At 41.4% G+C, this 21,448-nt stretch overlaps 1 long non-coding RNA gene across 1 annotated transcript in view; it reads left to right on the top strand.

Annotated features, from left to right (window-relative positions):
* The first annotated feature begins 111 nt into the window (after positions 1-111).
* Positions 112-21,448, top strand: part of LOC135983660 (uncharacterized) — a 58,333-nt gene continuing 36,996 nt past the window's right edge. Inside the window, exon 1 of the long non-coding RNA XR_010601388.1 lies at positions 112-195. This is a non-coding gene — a long non-coding RNA (uncharacterized LOC135983660). The remainder of the gene's footprint in view (positions 196-21,448) is intronic.

Raw genomic sequence — 21,448 nt, 5'->3', positions numbered from 1 at the left:
TAAAAAGCATCTGTGCGCTTAATCAGCCCTAACCTGCTACACCTGCATTAGGTGCTAGACTTGGGGGGAGGAGTTAAAAGGAGAGGGCCCAGACCACTACCAGGTTGGCTGGGAAAGAGGAACAGACTTCTAGCTTTCACTCTGAGCTAGGAATTGCTTCAGAAACTGCTGCCTGTCAGAACCCTGGAAGGAAAGGTAGGCCTGAAGTGAGATTATTGTAATGATGTGCTACAATGCTTTGTTTGTTGCTTCGTAAAGCTGATACAGGTGGTGCCTTGCCCAAAAGGGATGATAGCCAAATAAAAAACTTGTCTTGCATACCTGACTAGTGACCTTGTAGTGATTGTCTGTGATCCTGTCACACCAGGCTAATGAGATCATGAAATATCTTGAAGCAAAATCCACTGTGAGCCAGGTCTGAAATGTAAAGTGCATTTATTGATGGCGTGTTTTTTTTTTAATTTTATTATTTTATTTTATTAACGTGACACTCTTATATTGCCATTTTCTTTCTCAATAGAGCTGTTCATTTTGTGTATTCCGGCTCATTTATATATTTACATGTCCCCTATTACCATAGGATCTAAGCACCTTCTAAGAATTATTTATATTTTTTAAAAGTCTCTCTTGATTCCTATCTTTTAAAAGAAATAGCTTGTTAGTTTTAATTGTTTTTGTGTGTGTGTGTTTGTGAATAACTTCCGAAGAGGCAGTCAAAGAGATGAGTTGTGATTTTTAGTGAGGTTGGTGTTCCTCTTTTGAAATTATGACTACCCTTCTGAACATATATGGGACTCAATGTCTCAGAGGATGAGGTGATCTTTTATGAAGCTAGTGCCAGTCCTCTGGAGAGCTTTGAATTTCCGCATCGAGACATTGAACTGGGCTGTGTATCCGTTGGGGTGTTAGCACCCTGATGCTTCGCTTTCTTCACTGTTTCTGTCAATCTGTGAAGCATAGAGGTTGCTATGATTTGCATAAGTAGGAGATGTTTCAAGGCATGTGGCCTCATTCCTAGTTATGAGAAGTTGCAGTAATGAAGCCTGGGATACATGGAACCTCTATAGCCAGAATTGTCCAATAGGATAGAGCACAGGCTTTTAGCTTGTCATGGATGCATGCTTATTGGGTATCCTAGCCTTCGGCAGACAACTTTTCCTACATGAATTCGCTTTCACACTATCATCAGTTCAGTCTTGACTATGTTCAGCTATAGCAAGCTGCCCTTCATCCGGGTTCTGATTTTTGTTAGAGATTTTTAATGTTGGGAATTGGTCCTGTTTAACTTTTTGAAAAAGCATTTGGTGTTACCTGCTGGTACTTCAGACCATGATATCTCACTAGCTTTTTTAGAAGTTTAGGACTTGTGTGGAGAATGAGGGGGAGACCTGTGTTTTGTATGAATATGAGTGTAGCACAACTTACCTACTTGATATAATTGTCTTACTACACAGAGTTAATTCAAAGGAGTTCTGTTCTAGGAGATAGGATATCTCCATTAATAAATAAAAATAAATAATAGCAAACGGGAAACAAAACAATGGTCAGATAAGACATCTGCAGTCAACAACTTTAAGGGAGTTAAGATAATAGTGAGGAAGCTACTAATTGGAAGGATGCTATTTTCTGGTGCCAGCTGTTTTTTGACAAGGCTGGAGTCTAGATTCAAAAAGGCCAATGAACAGTTGAGAACCCTACCGAGAGAGGCAGGGTGGGCATGAGTGGGCAGCAGTTACTTGGGCAAGACACAGAGGCAGAGTGCTGCAGATTTTCTTCTCCAGCCAGCAATAGATGGGCTAAGTGGCGCTTACGAAACTTTGCAAATAAAGGATAATGTTTAGGTGAGACTTCTGTTTTAACTCCTTTCTCTGAATATGTACCTTTAGGTGAACAAATAGTTTGTTTTGAAGGACCTGTTTTGAATCACTTTAGTCAGCTGCTGGTCACAAGGTCCTGAAGGAAAGTTCAAATGCCAAATACAGTTAGGCCTATTGATTATCATGAGTGGTAAATGGGGACTTTGGCCCACAGACTCAGTGACAGCATAGTAGGACTGCATTGTTTCACCCAGAAAGGGGTGATGGTAGCAAAGTTTATCAGCAGGGCACATTCAAGAGGGACTGCAAAGTGAAGCTCACCCTCTAACTATGATCACCCAGTAAGAATCCACAGGTGAGCGTCTTAGAGGTGGAGAAACAGCTGCCTGTAATGTACCTGTGAGTCAGAATGTGAAGGAACTCGGCCATTTCAGTGCATTTCAATACACCCCTGCATTGGGGTTGGGAAAAAGGCATCATTCAAGAATTAAATAATGCACAGAGACCCAGTAGGATGAGTATGGCTAGGAGGTGATCATCTGCTGGTGCTGCAACTGCAGTCTCTGTATCCTTCTCTGATCTTAAGTCTGACAGGCATCAGGCTATTGGCATTTAATGGGTGCTATTAGAAATGTTTTCCATCTTCTTGATTCTTTTGCTTAGAAAAGGGAGGATAAACACCGGGCAATAATTAGTTCAGCTCATTCATTATGAACACAAATTTTAACCCTTCCCTAACCCTTGTCTTTACCCTGAGTTGGATCTAGCAGAACATGGCAATTGCATTTTAGTGACCCCAATAATACACCTTTTTTGAGTTAGGAGTGCTTACAGTTCTCAGATTGTTCTAACTTATGCCAGCTTGAAGAACCAGGGCATTTTTGGCCATCTATCCTTTTTATTTTACTTCTGGGCTTCCTGATGATTGCCTGGCTGCTACTCAACAGCTGTTTTGTGTTGTCCCCAGCATCATTCTCTAAACCAAGGGAGAATGATCCAAATTCAAACACAGCTGTAGCCCTGCCCATGAAGGCTCAGTATAGGGGGGAAAAAAACAATGTCCCTCATGAGAGGCGCTCTCCCTGTGGGGTTGTCTGCTAGGCCCCCAACTTCTGCCAATTCCTCTCATCTTTTGCTGTCTGAAACCCCTGGATGGGAGTCTTTGCTACCCTCAACACAGAAGCAGCAAGAATTTTTGCCTTCCTGAGAGAGAGATAGCACTAGGTAGAGGCAGCAGCAATGCTACGCCCACCAGAACAGGTGCAATAGCCAGATAGACAACATCTCAACTAGAGGGAATCAACCACCCCTCAATCTCAGAAGGACAAATGCGTCCCTCTGAGAACAAATTGAGCCCAGAATGATGTCCAAGCCTGACAGAGGACAAGCAAAGTCCCATTGAGAGTGAGTCAAGACCAGCAGATGTCAGAGGAGGAGTCAAGCTCCACCATGGGCGGGTAAGGTTGAAGGCATAGGTGTCTACCTCATTTTGGTATCTGTCTCAACTGGGTGGAGCTTGGGAGAAGGCCAGTGTGCCCCCTCCCTCTCTCTGGCCATTTCAAGCCTTGGGTACATGACTAGAAAGAACTCAGCTTGACTTTTAAAAGCCTGAGTGAGTTTTGCAGAGTTGATTGTTGAGGAACAAAAGTCTTCACCCTTCTAGACTGAGCAAATTTGAAACAATTGTGTGGCGATAATAAACATGGAGCCCTATAGTGACACTTATATTCACATTTCTGAGGGTAATCTCATCTTAATAAGATTTATAGACAAATTGGCTTCTTTAAGAACTTGCTGAGACAAGAACTTTTTTTATTTCTAGAGGTCTTGGATTTTGAAAGGTATTACTGACTCTGATAGTTTTGTTCTCAAGATGGAAAGGTGTATAAAAAACCCTTTCTGTATCTCCTGCCTTTAGTCATGATTGAGGGGAAAAAGAGAGCTGAGTTCCTTTTCATTGTGCTGCTTTCCTCAAGACTCTGAACAGGTAGTATTGAAATATGTCCTATTGAAAACATTTAGGTTTTCTTTTTGGAAGCACTCTCCTTTACAGAATATTGATATTCTTTTTTTTTTTTTTTTTTTTTTTTTGGTGAGAGCAGGCTGCACCGTTTCTCATTTCTAAAGACTGTATTTCAATTTCACAGATGGAATGCATAATTCCAAAAGACTACTTGCAGCATTTTTTCAATACATATTGAGATTTTTTTAAAAAAAGTTCTGATTAAGGAGCACATCTTTAACAGTAGGGGCAGCCAAACGGACAGTCAAGAAACTGCTTTTTAAATTGCATGAGTACAGAAAGCCAGCTATGAAAATGAATTGTGGAACCTTTAAATTATATTTTTTGTGCAGGACTGAAAACCAGCACTCCTATAAGAAAGAAACTACTGTTTCAGATAGTTTGCTTCATAAGTGATTATATTATGTTGGCCAAATAGTTCCATTAAAATGTTTGAAATTCATTCAGTATGTTAATGTTGACAAGCACCCATCCAGTGTATCAATTCACTTATAACTTACTTCTCATGCATATCTTGAAGAATTTTACAAAAGAGCACATATGAGTGGTGAAAAAAGAAAATGTCAGTGACATACAATGAGCAAAGCAAGAGTAAGCAGACAGGTCTAGGATTTTGCTACATAAGCCATTTTAACAAAATTAAATAGAAAAACCTTTAACTGTGATTTAAAGCATGAAAAGATGTGACAGACCTAATGTTGTTGAGTCAAATATTCTAAAGAATAAAAGTCCTTGTCCTGGCAGTTTAAGGGCCGGGTCACTAGCTGTAGATAAATGGGGGGTATGTTTATATTGCAATTAAAAACCCTATGGCTGGCCCATGCCAGCTGATTTGACATCACAGAGCTTGGGCTAAGGGGCCGTTTAATTGCATTGTAGATGTTCGGGCTCAGTCTGGAGCCTGGACTCCAGGTCCTTGTGAGGTAGGAGCGTCCCAGAGCTTGGGCTGCAGCCCAATCCTGAATGTCCATGCTACAGTTAAATAACTTCTTAGCCTGAGCCCTCTGAGCTTGATTCAGCTGGCACAGGCCAGCCTTAATTGTCTAATGGCAGTGTGGACATCTCCCATTAAGGAAACATCCAAGATATGTATACTGATGTGGAGGAAAAAGCAGTTAAAGTTAGGATTGAGACCTTCTCTAGCAAGGTAAGGTTTTTAGATGCAGTCAACTGCTTCAGTGGTAAGTGTAATGAACAAAGGTCAATGGCTATGCTCTTGTGGCAGATTTGCCAATTTATACCTGATAAGAGCTTTCAGTACCAGATAAAACCACCAAAATGATGACACTGGAATTCCAAATTAAAAGGATTTGCTGTGGATTAGGGTGGTAGAGTCCACAGAAATTGAGGCATAGATGAGTCTTTGTAAATAATGTACTTTATTAACTATATTAAATTTCTATATTGCCTCTGTGTGAAGGAACCCAAATGACATTATACTTCTCTCACCACTGAAAGGCAGCCAGCTTTGATGTGAAACACAGCAGGGTAGGAGAAGGGGTGTGTGTGTGTGTGTGTTTGGGGGCGGGGGGATGAAAAACATCCCTCTGTTAATTATTTTTATTTAATGATTTCTCTAAAGTGCAGATTTTTCCTTCAGACTTAACCATGTTTTTTTATTACAAATTTGATGCATGAGAGAGTTGCTAGTGTATATTTAGCACTCTTTTGTCAGCCGCTGGGGAACTTAGTAATTTTGTTCTATGTAAAGAAACATAATGAAAGTATAGACTCTATTATACAGAAGATTTTTTGTAAAATGTGATTTATATGTAAATGCCATTAGCCTGACATTTTTGCAATTTTCTGAATGTCTATTTAGCTTCCACAAATAAATTTATGAAGTAATTATAACTGGATTGTAGTTACTAAGCATATTTCATATTAATATCATTATATAATGATATTGAATTATTTTAATGAACAAGGCACCTGTGCTTCTATGTGTGAATAAAAATTGGAGTTTAGCTTGGAGATTCATTCCCTTAGGGGATCAGAAGTCCATTACAATGAAAAGAGGATCCTTCTCTTGGCCTTGTTTCTGTCTCACCACCTTTTTGAAGCCCTGCTTCACAGCCTCAATTAGAAGGATGGAGGAAGAATGGGTGGGTTTCCAATTACAGCCAGTCTCCCTTATCCTGCCAGAAAGCCTACTTTTTAAGTTACTTGAGGCAAAATATAGTCTCTCACTATGAAATTAAGTGAGCTGTCAATCCCAACCCCTGCAAACTCTGGAAAGAGAGACCAAGATCCTACAAGAAAGCTGTATTTCTGATAAATTCAATCCCAGAAAGATTTATTGGACCTCATTAGCACTAACTTCAGTATAGCAGGTATGTTTGTTCCCTAGCACACACTTACTTTCACTCTCCCTTGATACTGTTAGCCCACATGTCCAACATGTAAAAATGTTCAGCAATGACAGGAATCGCATGGGATGGAGCGGCCGTTGCACTGGGAGGAAGAGGGAGTCTGAGCCGCACACCAGGTCAACGCGCTGCCGGCTCCCTCTCCCTCCCAGCGCAGCGGCCGCTCGAACATTGTAAAAAAATCAATCAATAAATAAAAAATTGGGGGCACTGCTTTTTGGCGCCCCAAAATCTTGGCACCCTAGGCAACCGCCTAGTTGGCCTTAATGATAGCACTGGCCCTGCTTATAGGTTGGGTTTTCTAAACCTCTTATTATTGAGATCACTCTCCTCTGAACTCTCTCCACTTTGTTCACATCTTTCTTAAAGCGTGGTGCCCAAAATTGGCTGCAACACTTTAGCTGAGGCCTCACCAGTACAGAGTAGAATGGAACAACTAACTCTTGTGTCTTACATACAATACTTGACTCATAGTACCAGAGAGGATACATTTAGTTTTGAGGTTGGATATCTACAGGAATTGTGTAATGGACAAAAAATCACTTTCAAGGGGAGCTAATATAGATCTATTTTTCCCCATTCTTGAACATAGATAATACACAGATGGCTTATGGTAATAACTGAATACTTTAATATGTTGAAAGTATACACCTCTACCCTGATATAACGCGACCTGATATAACACGAATTCAGATATAACGTGGTAAAGCAGCGCTCCGAGGGGAGGCAGGGCTGCGCACTCCGGCGGATCAAAGCAAGTTCGATATAACGCAGTTTCACCTATAACTCAGTAAAAAATTTTGGCTCCCGAGGACAGCGTTATATCAGGGTAGAGGTGTACTTGGAAAAATATGAATTAAAAATATTTACATTGATTAGTAAATATCCAGTGTCCTTAATAACCAACCCACTCCTGGTTAAATAGTACATTCCAGGAATTAACTGCTTGCATCATAATTATAAGAAATGTGTTAAAAATAAAGCATGATTAAGTTGACTTCTGTTGTTAGTGGTTTGAGTTCATTAATAAAGTCAAAGCTGTTAAGCTTCCCAGCTTTATTCCTATCTGATGAATGTAGGCAGCCTTTAGGTTAATAATTTTCCTTCTTATTCTGCAGATTTCATTAAATAATTAATTCATTAGTTAGGGCTGTAGGCAAGTTCCATGATTTCAAGCATTCATATCCTCTAACAAAGGGGGGAGATGATTTGAAGTTATACCAAATATACAAAGTTGAAAATAGATATACTATTTCCTGTTTGTTATAATGTGCTAAAATCAAAGGGTAAATTGTTAATATTACAGTCATGCACAAGCGTCCATTAGAACAACAGCATATTATTACCAATTACTCAAGAATAATGGAAGCTTTACAAGGCTTTTAACTATGGTAACGGAAAGTTGAATCATTATGGCAGTTATGGATTTCTAAAAATACTTGCAACTTAGAAACCCAAGGTCATACTAATTGTTTAATAGTGGGTAGGAGGCTTACAGATTTGCAGCTTCATAAAATACATTGTTTTACAGCATATGTCACATAAAATTTCACTAGAAAAAATATTTAATTCCATTTGCTCAGTCTTTCAGAATAGCTGTGCTAGTTCATTTGAGTATTGACATGGATTCCCCCACATTCACAGAGTAGTTGCACTCCTTCATGGATGAGGCTATTCATGCCATCTGCTGCAGTATCATATACTCATACATGTAAGATCTCTGAGATTGATTACAAGCATTCTGTGGGATTTACTTCATCAGCTCTGTGAGCTTTTCATACTTAAGAGACCAGCTTGCCATAGCAGATATTTATAAACCTATGAAGCATGAGACTTCAGATCCAATCTACCTATCTTGCTTCTTATTGCAGAATTTAATTTTTTATATTGGAGAAAAGATGATGCCCCATTCTTGTTTGAAATAGATTCATCTTCATTTAGGCAGGTCAAACAATTAAATTCTGTGTTCAGTGTATACATAACCACAGAAGGCTTATGCAATGTCTGTCTGCATGTCTTTCTGTGCCTTTAAGACCCTGTTCTGCAAGGCAGTTTCAAGCTCAGGAGAAATGGATAGAACTCCATTTGGAGCCAAAAACACTGCTTCTAAATCTTCCTGCAACCTTTTCAACTGATTATTGTGAGAGACTGCTCACTGACTTGTACATCTCCTGACTACTTTTGGACCAAGGAGTGAATACCCAAGTTAGGCAATTTATACTCCGCTCTTCTATTTGGCAGTACAATGTGCTACTGCTAGCAACATAAAGTTATTTGAGAGGGAAGTTCATTGTCTAGGTATACCGAAAGGAGGACAGGAGACACTTGATATAGATTTTTAGTCAGGCTGCAACTTTATTATATAGATGTCTGGGACTACCTGGTAGATGAAACGTACAAATCCATGTTTGTTCAAATCATTCCACCAGCCCCCCTTTTATCTTCCATCCAGGTCCCACCAGCCAACCCATGGCTTGGATCTTACCATCCACCCCCCTCATAGGAGGGTTAAGGTGGGCTATGAGAATGGGGGGAGGAGGGGTGCCTGGAGCCAAGAATCTCCATGCCACTGACTACATCATATGCTGAGGTTCCATAGAGCCAGCGGCATCTGCATTGATTCGTTGCTAGCTCTTGGAGCAAGCTCATGAAATCTGTCAAACTGGAAAGGAGACAAGGCATCTGCTATGCCATTATCCATGCCCGGCTTGTGCTTGGAAGAAAACAGATGTTGAGGTTTAAACATTGTAGAACAAATGTCCCAACTTCATAACCCTGTGCGATATGGAAGTTTGGTGATTGATAACCTGTACCACTGCCATGTTGTCGCACCAGAAATGCACCCTTTTATTAGCCAGCTCCAGTCCCCAGATAACCACCACAACTAAAATGGCGGGGGAGGGATTCCAAGAAAGTTATATCACAAACAACCCTGTTTTGCATCCAGATGGCAGACCATTTCTGGGCACACCACCTGCCTTGATGAAACACATTCCCACACCTTTAAATCCTGACAGGTTTCAGAGTAGCAGCCGTGTTAGTCTGTATCCGCAAAAAGAAGAACAGGAGTACTTGTGGCACCTTAGAGACTAACAAATTTATTAGAGCATAAGCTTTCGTGGACTACAGCCCACTTCTTCGGATGCATATATATGCATCTTCTTTAAATCCTGCTTCATCTCTCTAGTGACTTGTATGTAATGATGTGGCCTGGCTATGCCCACTGTTGCCACTGCCATCTGGGCACAAAATGCCTTCCCCGGGACAACAACCATGCAGGCAAAGTTGAGGTGCCCCAGAATAGATTGCAGGTCTTGTGGCATGAGTTTTTTGGCTCCGACTGCTCTCCTGAGCAACCCCTATAGCTCCTGAAGCTTATCCTGAGGGAGTTGTGATATGCCCTCTCATGTCCAGCTTGATCCCCAGGTAGGTCAATGTAATGGAAGGGCCCTCTATGTGTTGTGTGCGCTCTTCCCCCTCTTCCCCCCCCCCCGCTGACCTGAAATGTGGCCAATAGGTAAACACACTCATCTGTCCCAGCTCATCTTGCAAACAAAAAAATATCCAAATAATGCACTAGTTGGTACAGTTCTGCTGCTTGCACCACTGCCTGGTGCAACACTGTACTAAATTTTTCAAATGCTGAACAGGATACCAATCAGCTCATGGGCATAGCCATAGTCAAAATAAAATTGTCCCTCAAAAAAGAAACCTAAAAGGTCAAAATCCAATGGGTGCACCGGCAGCAGTCAAAAAGCAGACTTGATATCAGTTAGTCATTATTGCCCCCAGGCCAGAAGCCCTAGCCATACGAACGGCTTTGTCAATGGAGGAACAGCACACACAGCATAGCATCAGGTCTATCCCATCATTAACAGAGCTACCTCATGGGTATGACAGGTGACGAATTAATCGGTATGTTCCTGGACCACTCAGATTAATCAGTATGTCCCTGGATTAATCGGTATTGGGGACCAAACCCAGGGCGAAACGCTCAAGTTTTCTAAAGGTAATTGGTCAAATGGCCCAGCTGCCCTGCCCTCCTTTCATTCCTGTGTGATCTTTTCTTGAACAGTATGTCCCATCCCAGTTACTGACTTTAATTTTTTTGAGATCACAAGTCCAATTCCACACAAAGGGAATCTGAAATCCCACAGTAAACCCGTCCCACAAATATTTCCCATCTGCCTTGTTAAAGGTTCTCCTATGGGGTTACCCTAACACTGGTGTTCGTGCTTCTGCCTATTGCATCACCACCAACTCATCCACCTCCCCAGCATGTGTTCTGTCCCCCCATAACCTGTTCCAACTAAGCCAAACCTGCAGTTGGCACTTGAGCCACCCCCAGTTCTGTTTCCCCTTGCAATTGTCCCCTACCGCTCTGGCAAGAATGGGCTGAATGGGTCCCAAAACATATCTTGCACCTATCTACAGGGGCTGCAAAGAACTATTAAATGCCCAGCAAATATTATGTTACTTGTGCCCCTCCTGAGTTTGCAGTGGAAGGAACAGGCCACGATCCATGTGAAATCTTTTTCCCCTCTGAGTCATCCACTCTAACCACAGTGTGTGATGCAGTATGTGCCATCAGATCCCAGTTTGTGTTGCTGTCCTTAATCGAAACTGCTCGTCATAATTAAATCAAGACATGCCCCCAGATGTATGCCTGCCTGATTCTATCCATATACTTAAATAAGGCTGAGCTTCTCTCTGGGTAAGCCTGTACTGTAACACCTGCATAAATAAGGAAGGCAGCCTCCCAATTTTCCGACGTTCTAGGCACCCATGGCCGCTTGGATAACTCCTTATTCTGTATGCTCTGTTCCAGCTTACTTTCTGTCAACACCTCCCTGTGCAAGAGGGATAATATGTCCACATACCCCACTTAGGATTTTATCCTTAGCTGTACTGAGCAGGTGAACTCCCATCAGGCCACCCACCCCAGCATAACCATGCTTGGGAAGGCTGTCTGTCAACGACCAGTGAGTTGATGTGCCCAGGGGTTTCCACCGCACTGCTGCCCTGCCACACCTGTGTGTGTGTGGGGGGGGGGGGGAAGGGGGAGCTTCTCCCTGTCCCTCTCTGGGGGAGTGGGGAGCTTCTCCCTGCTCTCACCCTCCTGTGACCATGTGGAGCCATGCTGCTTAGCATGCCTAGATTCTCTGCTGCCTGCTGCTGCCTTGCCTGCTGCATGGAACAAAAGGGGCTCTTCCTGCCCAGGGCTTGAAATTTTTATGGCCTTCAGACCTCACCTTCCTGGGGGGGGTGGGGTGAGTCAGCGCTGCAAAGCTCACCACTGTTCACCTTTTGCAGCAGTCTCTGACCTCATTTTCCCCCCGGCCTTCCCCTTGCCATAAAACACAGCTGCCCTCCTTCGGCAAGCCCAGCCAACATTTGCCCCACTTTAAGTGTGGTGCAGTCAACTGCTTTATCTAATATTGAGCTTGTGTTAGGGACTGATTGCACTGCTCTACAGCCAAAATGCTTCTGAAATAAATGTAGTCAAACTTTACTAATTCTGGGTCACTGAGAATGAAAATGATGCTTAAAATTGTTGATTGCCTCTAGTTTTCAAGATATGCTATTGGGTCAGTATATACGACCCTTGACTTGGGAATGGCGGAGGATAAGTGAGTTATAAAGGGAAGGGATCTCAATTTAAACTAGAAATGACTAAAATACATCTTTGACTGGATCTAGGAATAAATCTATGACTGGGTTTGGACAGTACTTGCTTTTTAGGCAAAACAATGAATGATGCAATCTGAAGCTGGTATTGCGTCATACATGATATGAATTGCATCATGTTATTCCTAGAAGTCATGGATGATGCAATCATAACGAAGCTTACATCACTCTGCTGAACAAATTGCCCTATATCAGCTCTAGAAATCATACAGTGTCATGCTCTCTTATTTGTCAGTGTTTGATTTTGCAAAGGGACACATTTCCGTTTAGCCAAAGTGAGCAGAGATGCCTCGTACTTGTGTGAACAGTGCAGATAACTTCTGCCATGTTTGTGGTGAAGTGACTTTTGCATCACAAAAGCGCAGTATAACCACTATGGTTAAGAAAGCCTATCAGCTTTATTTTGGCTGCAAAATCGGAGATCAGGACAAGAGGTGGGCCCCACACATATGCTGCAACACTTGTGCAACAAATCTTCGCCAGTGGTTGAACAGGAAAAGGAAATCTATGCCTTTTACAGTGCCAATGATTTGGAGAGAGCCAACAGATCATACCAGCAATTGTTACTTCTGCATGGTGCCTCCAGTTGGGAAAGGTGTGTCAAAGAAGAAAAAGTGGACTGTGCATTCTCCAAACATTCCATCAGCTATACGCCCAGTACCCCACGGAGAAGGACTGCCGGTTCCTGATGCACCAGAATCATTTTCACTTGAGTCAGACGAGGAAGAGGATGAAACTTCTGGTCCTGAACCATCAATGTCACAGGACCCACATTTGCTCCCATCCTCCTCCTCTGAACCACACCTCATAACACAAGGTGAACTGAATGACCTTGTCAGGGATTTGGAAGAGTAAGGCAGAGCTGTTGGGCTCCAGACTACAGCAGTGGAATCTCCTGGCAGGTGATGTTAGGGTTTCCATGTTCCATGACCGTCAAAAGGATCTTGTCCCATTCTTCTTCCTGGAAGGTGATCTTGTAGCCTGCAACAACATCGATGGTGTGATGGCAGCCCTCAACATCATTCACAATCCAGATGAGTGGAGACTGTTCATTGATTCATTGAAGACGAGTCTTAAAGCTGTTTTACTGCATAATGGCGATGTTTTGCCATCAATTCCAGTTGGTCATGCAGTCCATATGAAGGAAACCTATGACAACATGAAACAACTTTTGAGGTGCATAAACTATGACCAACATTAGTGGCAGCTTTGTGGCGATTTGAAGGTTGTTGCTCTCTTGCTTGATCTGCAGACTGGATACACAAAGTACTGCTGTTTTCTCTGCGAATGGGATAGTCATGCAAGAGATTCCCACTACATCAAGGAAGATTGGCCACTCCGACAGTCATTGGAACCTGGGAGGAAAAATGTTCAGCATCCACCACTTGTTGAATCAAGGAAGATTTTGTTACCACCCTACACATCAAGCTGGGTCTGATGAGGAACTTTGTCAAGGCCATTGACAAAACACAAGCAGCTTTCAAGTACCTCCATAGAACATTTCCAAGGTTAAGTGAAGCTAAGATAAAGGAAGGTGTCTTTGTTGGTCCTCAGATTCGTGAACTTCTTCGAGATGATGCATTTGACCATGCACTGCGTGGCAAGGAAAAGACGGCATGGAAAGCCTTCCGGTTAGTGGAAATAAATTTTCTCGGAAACAACAAGGCAGACAACTACAGGTTGTTGGTGGAAAACCTCTTCAAGGCATACAAAAGCCTTGGTTGCAACATGTCACTAAAGATACATTTTTTGAACTCTCATCTAGATTTTTTTCCACCGAACTGCGGAGCAGTGAGCGACAAGCATGGCGAGTGATTTCACCAGGACATTGCAACAATGGAGAAACGCTATCAGGGCAAATGGAGCCCATCAATGCTTGCAGACTATTGCTGGACAGTGACAAGAGATGCTCCATTTAATGAATACAAGAGACAAGCCAAGAAGCGCCGAGTAGACACTGAATAGGACTAAACTATGTACATAATAGTTTTTTGCCTTTTGTTTCATAATAAATTTTATTTATATAACCCTTTTGCTGATTTTTAAAGTGTTATATAAACAGGACAGGTGAAATATTATCATGTAAAGCAACCATAAACACACGAAAAGACCTAGGTTTACAATTTATGATTAAAACTCTACTAGCTACACAATATATATAGACATAAAATGTAAAAACTTAAATATCTTAGAAACAGTAGCCAATCAGTTGTTTTTAATTGTCATATTTGAATTCAGCACATCAAAATACATAATAAATAGCACGTTTTATCTCTGAAGCAGACGACTTCTCAAAAATTAGAACAGGAGTACTTGTGGCACCTTAGAGACTAACAAATTTATTAGAGCATAAGCTTTCGTGGACTACAGCCCACTTCTTCGTGGGCTGTAGTCCACGAAAGCTTATGCTCTCATAAATTTGTTAGTCTCTAAGGTGCCACAAGTACTCCTGTTCTTCTTTTTGCGGATACAGACTAACACGGCTGTTACTCTGAAACTTCTCAAAAATTGTAGACCAGTGTTGTTAAAGGATATTGAGCCTTTCAGTGGCTGTGTTTTCCAGGTTTCAAATACTACAGTGCCGAGTGCTACAGAAAACCCTAACAAAGTTTAATAATTAGGCCAGATCCTCAGCTATAGAATTCTGTTGACTTCAGTGAGTCCTATTGATAGATCAGTAATAAACACAAACTATTGCCATTGACTAGCTGTGTCTTTTTTTTTTCTCCCCCATAGGGAAGTTTGTGGACTTGAGTCAATTCTTAATGGGGGAAATGTCAGCCCCACAATCCATGTTAGTTTTTCAGGGACCAATTTGGGTAGGAGGTGGTGAAATTTCTTGGTAACTTTCAGTGTTTAGCAAATAACCATTTTAATACATCTTGAAGTCATCAGAATTGTTCATGCCCTGAAAGCCTTGGTAAACAGTAACTATTTAAATGTCTATAATTTGATAAGTCTCAAAACACTTTTTAAAAACAAGTGGTGTGTTTTTGTTGTTGTTGTTGTTTTTTCAAACTTAAGGCTATTGTCATTGTGCCCATGACACAGACCGAGGATGATTAAATGCAGAGGCTGCAACTTTAAATGAAGCTTTGAATTGAGGTAACTACTCTAAACTACCTGGCAGGTTTGTTTTGGTGCAGTTCTCAACTGTCACCCGGGACCCCACACACTGCAAACCCAAGGGTGGGTGTGAACGCCATGCCCCCTTTAGGTCTGGAAAGGGACCCTGAGTGGAAGCCTGACTCCTGACCCACTCCCCTCCTTCACACTGGAGATACGAGAAATAAGATGAGGGGAGCCACAAGCAGTGCCAGACATAAACACCTCCGCACCATCCATTGTTATGTCCAGGTAGTCCACTGGGTTACAGTGACCTCATGTGGACACTTCCTAATTCCCCATTTACATTTCAACTTGCCAGAAGAAGAGGAGGTAGATGAGGTATTGCTAGAACACATAACCAAAATATCCAAAACACAAGACCTGGTACTAATGGGGACTATAAATATCCAGACATCTGTTAGAAAAGTAATATGGTAAAATGGAAAATTTCCAGTAAGTATTGGGGCAACATTTTGTTTTAGAAAGTAACCAGGAGGACAGTCATTTTAGACTTAATTATGACCAGCAGGGAGGAATTGGTTGTGAAAATAGAGCATTTGGATGAAAATGAGCATGAAAGGATAGATTTCTTGATTCTAAGGAAAGAAAACATGAGCAAAACAGAATAAGAACAATAGACTTAAAAAGCAAAAAGCAGACTTTAACAAACTCATGAAATGGTAGGTAAGGTCCTATGGGAAGAAAATCTAAGGGATAAAGGAGTTCAGGAAAGCTTACAGTTTCCCAAGGAGACCATATTAAAGGCACAGCAGCACAATATTCTGATACAAAGGTAAGATTAAAAAATAGAAAGATAACAATATGCTTCTACTGGGAGTTCCTTATGACCTGAAGATCTAAAAGGAATCCAAACAAAAGTAGAAATGTGGACAAAGTGCTAAGGAGAAGTGCAAAATACTAGAACAACCATGAAGGGACAAAATCAGAAAGGCTAAAGTACAAAATGAATTACACCAACCAAGCAAAATTAAAGAACTTCTTCTTATTGCCTTTTAATACATTAGGAGAAAGAGGAAAAATGAAGGAAAGTGTAGGTCCTCTGCTTAGCAAGGAAGGAGAACTGATGACCTCAAGAAGACTGAGTTAATGCCTATTTTGCTTTAATCTTCACTAAAAAGGTTATGCTGATTAGCTACTCAACACAATTAATATTAACAAGGGGAGAGGAACACAGGCCAAAATAGGGAAAGAATAGGTTAAAGAATGTCTAGCTATGTTAGAAGTAATCAAGTTGGGAGTGCTGGATGAAATTCATCTTAAGGTACTTAAGAAACTAGCTGAAGCAATCTTGGAACCATTAACAATTATTTTCAAGAACTCCTGGTAGATGGGTTAGACCCCAGAGGATTGAACAAGTTACTATGTTTCTCCTATCTTTAAAAGGGAGGACAAAAGACCCAGGGAATTATAGCCCCATCAGTCTAACTTCAATATGTGGAAAGGTACCGGAAATAAATTACTAAACAACCAATGTATAACCACCTAAAGGATTAGAAGGAATCTCCAGCATGTATTTGTCAAAAACAAATAATGTCAAATCACCAATTTCCTTCTTTCACAGGGTTACCAGCCTAGTGGATGGCGGTAGGGAAGCAGTAGACACGATAGATCTTGGGTTTAGTAAGACTTTTGACACTGTCCTATATGACATTCTTGTATGTAAAGTAGAAATATGTGTCGAGATGAAATTACTATAAGGTGGGTGTGACAGGTCCCCACCCCCTTTTGAGGTGCTGCCTGGAACAGGGGCACCATTGAGCCCGACCGACCCACCAGCCTGGGCTCCCTTTCACCCTTCAATGTTGTGACAAGCTGCAGACATGCTCCCACTCTCTCACTTTCACTAGCACAGAGATAGGGACACACCCAGCTGCAGAAACACAGACCCTGAAATCAGCTCTGCATGGGAAAGCTGAGCTAAGGAAATTTCCCAGTACTCAAGTGCACACCCTCCTCTAGAGGGTAAACCCCAAATTGTACTGTCTTGCACTGCACAGAGAACTGCACAGCGTAAGCTCACTAAATTTGCCCTCCTCCCTCAATGTGGAGAGGGATAGATACAGTATACTGCCCCAAATTGATTTCCACACACACTGGTTCTAGACCAAACAATACAAGTTTATTCACTAAAAGAGAGATGTTTAAGTAATTATAAGGGATAGCAAACCGATCAAAGCAGATTACCTTGCAAATAAAACAAAAACACAATCCACCCTTAATACACTAATGAAATTGGATATGAGAAGCAAATTCTCTAAATTTTGTTCCCTAAATGTTGTTCTAGGCAGTGCAGCTTGCTTTCAAGACTCCCTGCAAACTTTATTGCAGCTTAAAACGCCAGATATTCCATTCACCGGCTAGACCACCCTCTAGCTTGGGTTCAGCCCTTCCCCTAGTTCAGTCCTTTTTGTTTCTCAGGTGTTTCCAGCAGTCTTCTTTCTTGGGCGGGGGAGTCAGTGAAGAACAAACCACAGTGATGTTACTCCCCTCCTTCCCCAGGTAAACACATTTGTAATAGATGCATAGACCATATTCCTAACTTCAGATACAAAAATGATACATGCATACAAACAGGATAATCGTATTCAGCAAATTATAACCTTTCCAATGATGTTTCACATGCCTTATCTTGTATAAAATACATCAGTTATGCCATAATCTTATAACTATCACTATGAAGACTATGGGGGCATAGTGCCAGTGGGTGTGCAATTTGTTGAAAGATCATACTCAAAGAGTAGTTATCATTGGTTTGCTGTCAGACTGGAAGGATGTATCTAGTGAGGTCCCACAGGTTAGTCCTGAGTCTGTGACTGGTCAATATTTTCATTAATAACTTTGGCTAATGAAGTGAAGAGTGTGCTTATAAAATCTCTGAATAATGACAAGTTGGCAGAGGTTGCTAGCACTTTAGATGGGATTGGAATTCAAAATGACCTTGACAAAGTTGTTGGAAAATTGGTCTGAAATCAAGAAAATGGAATTCAGTAAAGACAAATGTGAAGTGCTACACATAGGGAGGAAAAAATCAAATGCCCAACTATAAAATGGGAAATAACTGGGTAAGCAGAAGTACTGCTGGAAGGGATCTTGGAGTTTATAGTGGATCACAAATTGAACATTTCATCAATGCAAGGCAGTTGCCAAAAAGGCTAAAATCATTTTGAGGTGTATTAACAGGAGAGTCGTATGTAAGCCACCACAGATTATTGTCCTGTTCTTTTCAGCATTGATGAGTTATTAGGTGGAATCTCTCTAATTCTGGGCTCTATGCTTTAGGAAAAGGTGGATAAATTAGAGTTCAGAGGAGAGCAACAAAAATAAGAGGTGAGGTTTAGAAAACCTATGAGGAAAGCTTAGTGGTTGTATGGTTTTTTTTTTTTTTTTTTTTTTTTTTTTTTTTAAGGGGCATGTTTATTCTTGAGACTGATGAGTTATTTTATGGCTGCTAAGTCTGATGTGCAAGTGACAGTGCTATGCACAGGTAGGGCCAGGGCCGGGGCAACCTAGGCGGTCGCCCAGGGTGCTACAATTTGAGGGGCGGAGACTGCAGCGGCATTTTGGGGCGGGACCTTCCGCCGCCTATGTGGGGGGGCGGCATTTCGAGGTGAAACCTTCCGCCGCCTAGGGCGGCAGAAAAGCTGGCAGTGCTCCTGGGTAGGGCACACCCACACACTAGCAGTACTCTGAATCAGAGTAGCAGGTTCATTCTCCTCTGATGCCAGTCATCACAAGCTTCATTCAGTCTGTATTGTAATAATATTTATACAAAATGTGCCCTGTTAGGTATCATTTGAAAACTAATAATTAGTGAGTAAATAATATGGTGACCTGTATGTAGCAACATTATTGAAGGCATGAAATCCCTGTCTGACTACATTGGTGCATGTTCCAAACTGCATAGCCCTGCTCAGGCAGAAGTAATGTCCACAAAGAAATGTTTACCTCTGTTTACATATAAGTAGCAAACAGGGTCCTTGAGACAGCACGAGACAAAGCAAATTTTACGTTTCAGCAAACACAAGTGAGAAGAAGGAATCCGATGGTGAAGGAGGCTCCATGCTCTGTTGCTTTCTTTGCTGTTTTTAATTAAACTTTGCTTTGAGGGGTAATTCTCAGAAGAACCAACTTCAAAGGTTAACAGGACTATAAAAGAGCTATCTCTCTTTCACTTAAGAAGACAAAGGAACCAGCCCTTTGGCTTTAGGGGGTGATCATGACCTGGAAATTTGGTAAGCCATGTTGCTGTGTACATGTGGGAAGGATTTACCTTGAACCAAGTCTGTCATAGTAAGTTTTAGCTGTTAGAAAGTGTTTTATCTTGTAACTATTTTTGACTTTAATACTTGATGCTTGAATTCATTTAAAATCTTGTCTTGTGATTTTTTTTTATTTAAACCAATTCAGTGCTGTTTAAACTGAACTGTTTAGTATCTACAGTTAAAGTAACAGACTGAATATTGACCTTTTTACAGGAACAACAGACTTTTAACTGTCCATCCCTATCCTGGACTGTGGCGAACACACGCTTTGGGGGAAAATTTGGGACTGGAAGTATGTTTGGGGGTCACCCTGCAAATAGTAGCCAAGGCTGGTGAAATCAGAGTGACTGGAGTGCTGCTGAAAGGCGGCTGAGGTCAGAGCTGCAGCTATGCACAGACATTCAGGATGTGACCTACATGATGTTAGCCTTTTTGTGAGTAGCCCAGGTTCAAAACTACAATAACAAAGCATTGTGAGGCACCTCAGGTTGCAAGGCAGGTGGAGACACAACCTCTCATTGGTCTGGTTTGCACAACAGAACTTCAGAGTAATTAAACTCTGGAATAGGTTTCCAAGGAGGATCGGAGGTTTTTAAGAACATGTTACAGAAACACCCGTCAGGAGTAGTCTAGATTTATTTGCTGTTGCCTTAGTGCAGGGTGATGTACTCGGTGACTTCTCAAGGTCCCTTCCAGCCCTACATTTTATGAGTCTATGAAAGTTGCAGCACTTGTAACCTAACCACTAAAACCAGATCTCATGGATATCTGTGAAAAGTGGGAAAAATCCCTCACAGTAATTGGCCAATTTTGCCATGTGGTAAAAATTCCTTGCAGATGCTCCGATTGGTGACTGTTCTATCCCTCAGCACCACCAGAAATCCAGCTAGTAAGTTAAGGGTGGGACTGATACTGGGAGCCCATACTAGGTACCCTGGCTAGATAGCAAACTAACAACCCAACCCCCTCTCCTTGCATCACCACCAAATTGGAGCCAATCACCTGGCCACAGGCCAATGGTAGAAGCAGTGGGAGGGGCAGGCCCTGCAGTTAAGATCTCTGTACCCCTCCAGCCCCAGATGGTGTCTCCACTGCTCCCAGCCATATCAAGACTGAACACCAACTAGCCAGGTGAAATTTTTTTTACGTGAATTTGAATTAAAAAAAAAACTTTACATAGGCCTAACAACCTACTTTTTGTAATGTGTGGATTTTCAAATGGTTAGTGATAACATTTAAAATTATTTCATTTTTTTAATAAATGATTTTCCTTCTCAGGTTACAGCCTTTAGTTTGGAAGGATTTAAAATGATAAAGAAAATATACTCTCCTATTCATATGTGCTGGACCGACAGGTGCAGGGGTGCATTGTGTCCCCTGCTTGAAGTAGATTCCATTATATACAGGGTTACGAGTTTGATTCAATGTCTCTGAGCACTCCCACTATAAAATAGGAGGAGGGGTGCTGGAACAATTTGTAAAGAAACTATACCGTCTGACTTGAAAAACAGCATGTAGAATTTCTGATGCAATCAGACCTCGTACTGAATTGGTGCCTCCTTTTATAATGACTTATTAAAAAACTGACCTTTTCAAGAAGCAACTGTAACTGAGGATCCTGCCCACTTGAGACCATAAAATATTGTAAGCTTTAGGACTTTCTGCACACATCTAGTTATGAATTATGGCTGACCAAAGCAAGTTTGCAGACTTAATGCACTTCTCAGATGTAACTTAGTTACGGTATGGCTAGAAACAAAGAACTCAATGTGAGTAGGAAGGGTGATAGTTGGACATTTTTTTATAAGCAAAGGCATGTATATTGCCTTTTGTCTCCCCCTCCCCCCATTATGACAGAGCAAAATTTCTAATGGAAACATTTAGTGAACATTCTATTATTATTTTGTTTTGCCATTTTCAGAGCATTTTACAGATGCCCTATTCTTTTGTGAATAGTGTGGTTCTTTTGCAAACTTCACATTTAATCTCCCAAACATCAGGGCATATTCTACCATGTTCTGTTGGGGAAACTACAAGTCTATGGAATCTCTGGAGGAGGAGGGGGGGGGGGGGGAAACCTGATGGCAGGATATGAATAATGGAAAACTATAAATTTACAGCTTTGTTTTAGAATCAAAGCTTTCTGCACAGCTACAAGGA

This window comes from Chrysemys picta, chromosome 5 (assembly GCF_011386835.1).
Source record: "Chrysemys picta bellii isolate R12L10 chromosome 5, ASM1138683v2, whole genome shotgun sequence".
Taxonomy (NCBI): Eukaryota; Metazoa; Chordata; order Testudines; family Emydidae; genus Chrysemys; species Chrysemys picta.
Note: the sequence above shows the minus strand (reverse complement) of the source record. Positions and strands in the feature narration are given on the sequence as shown.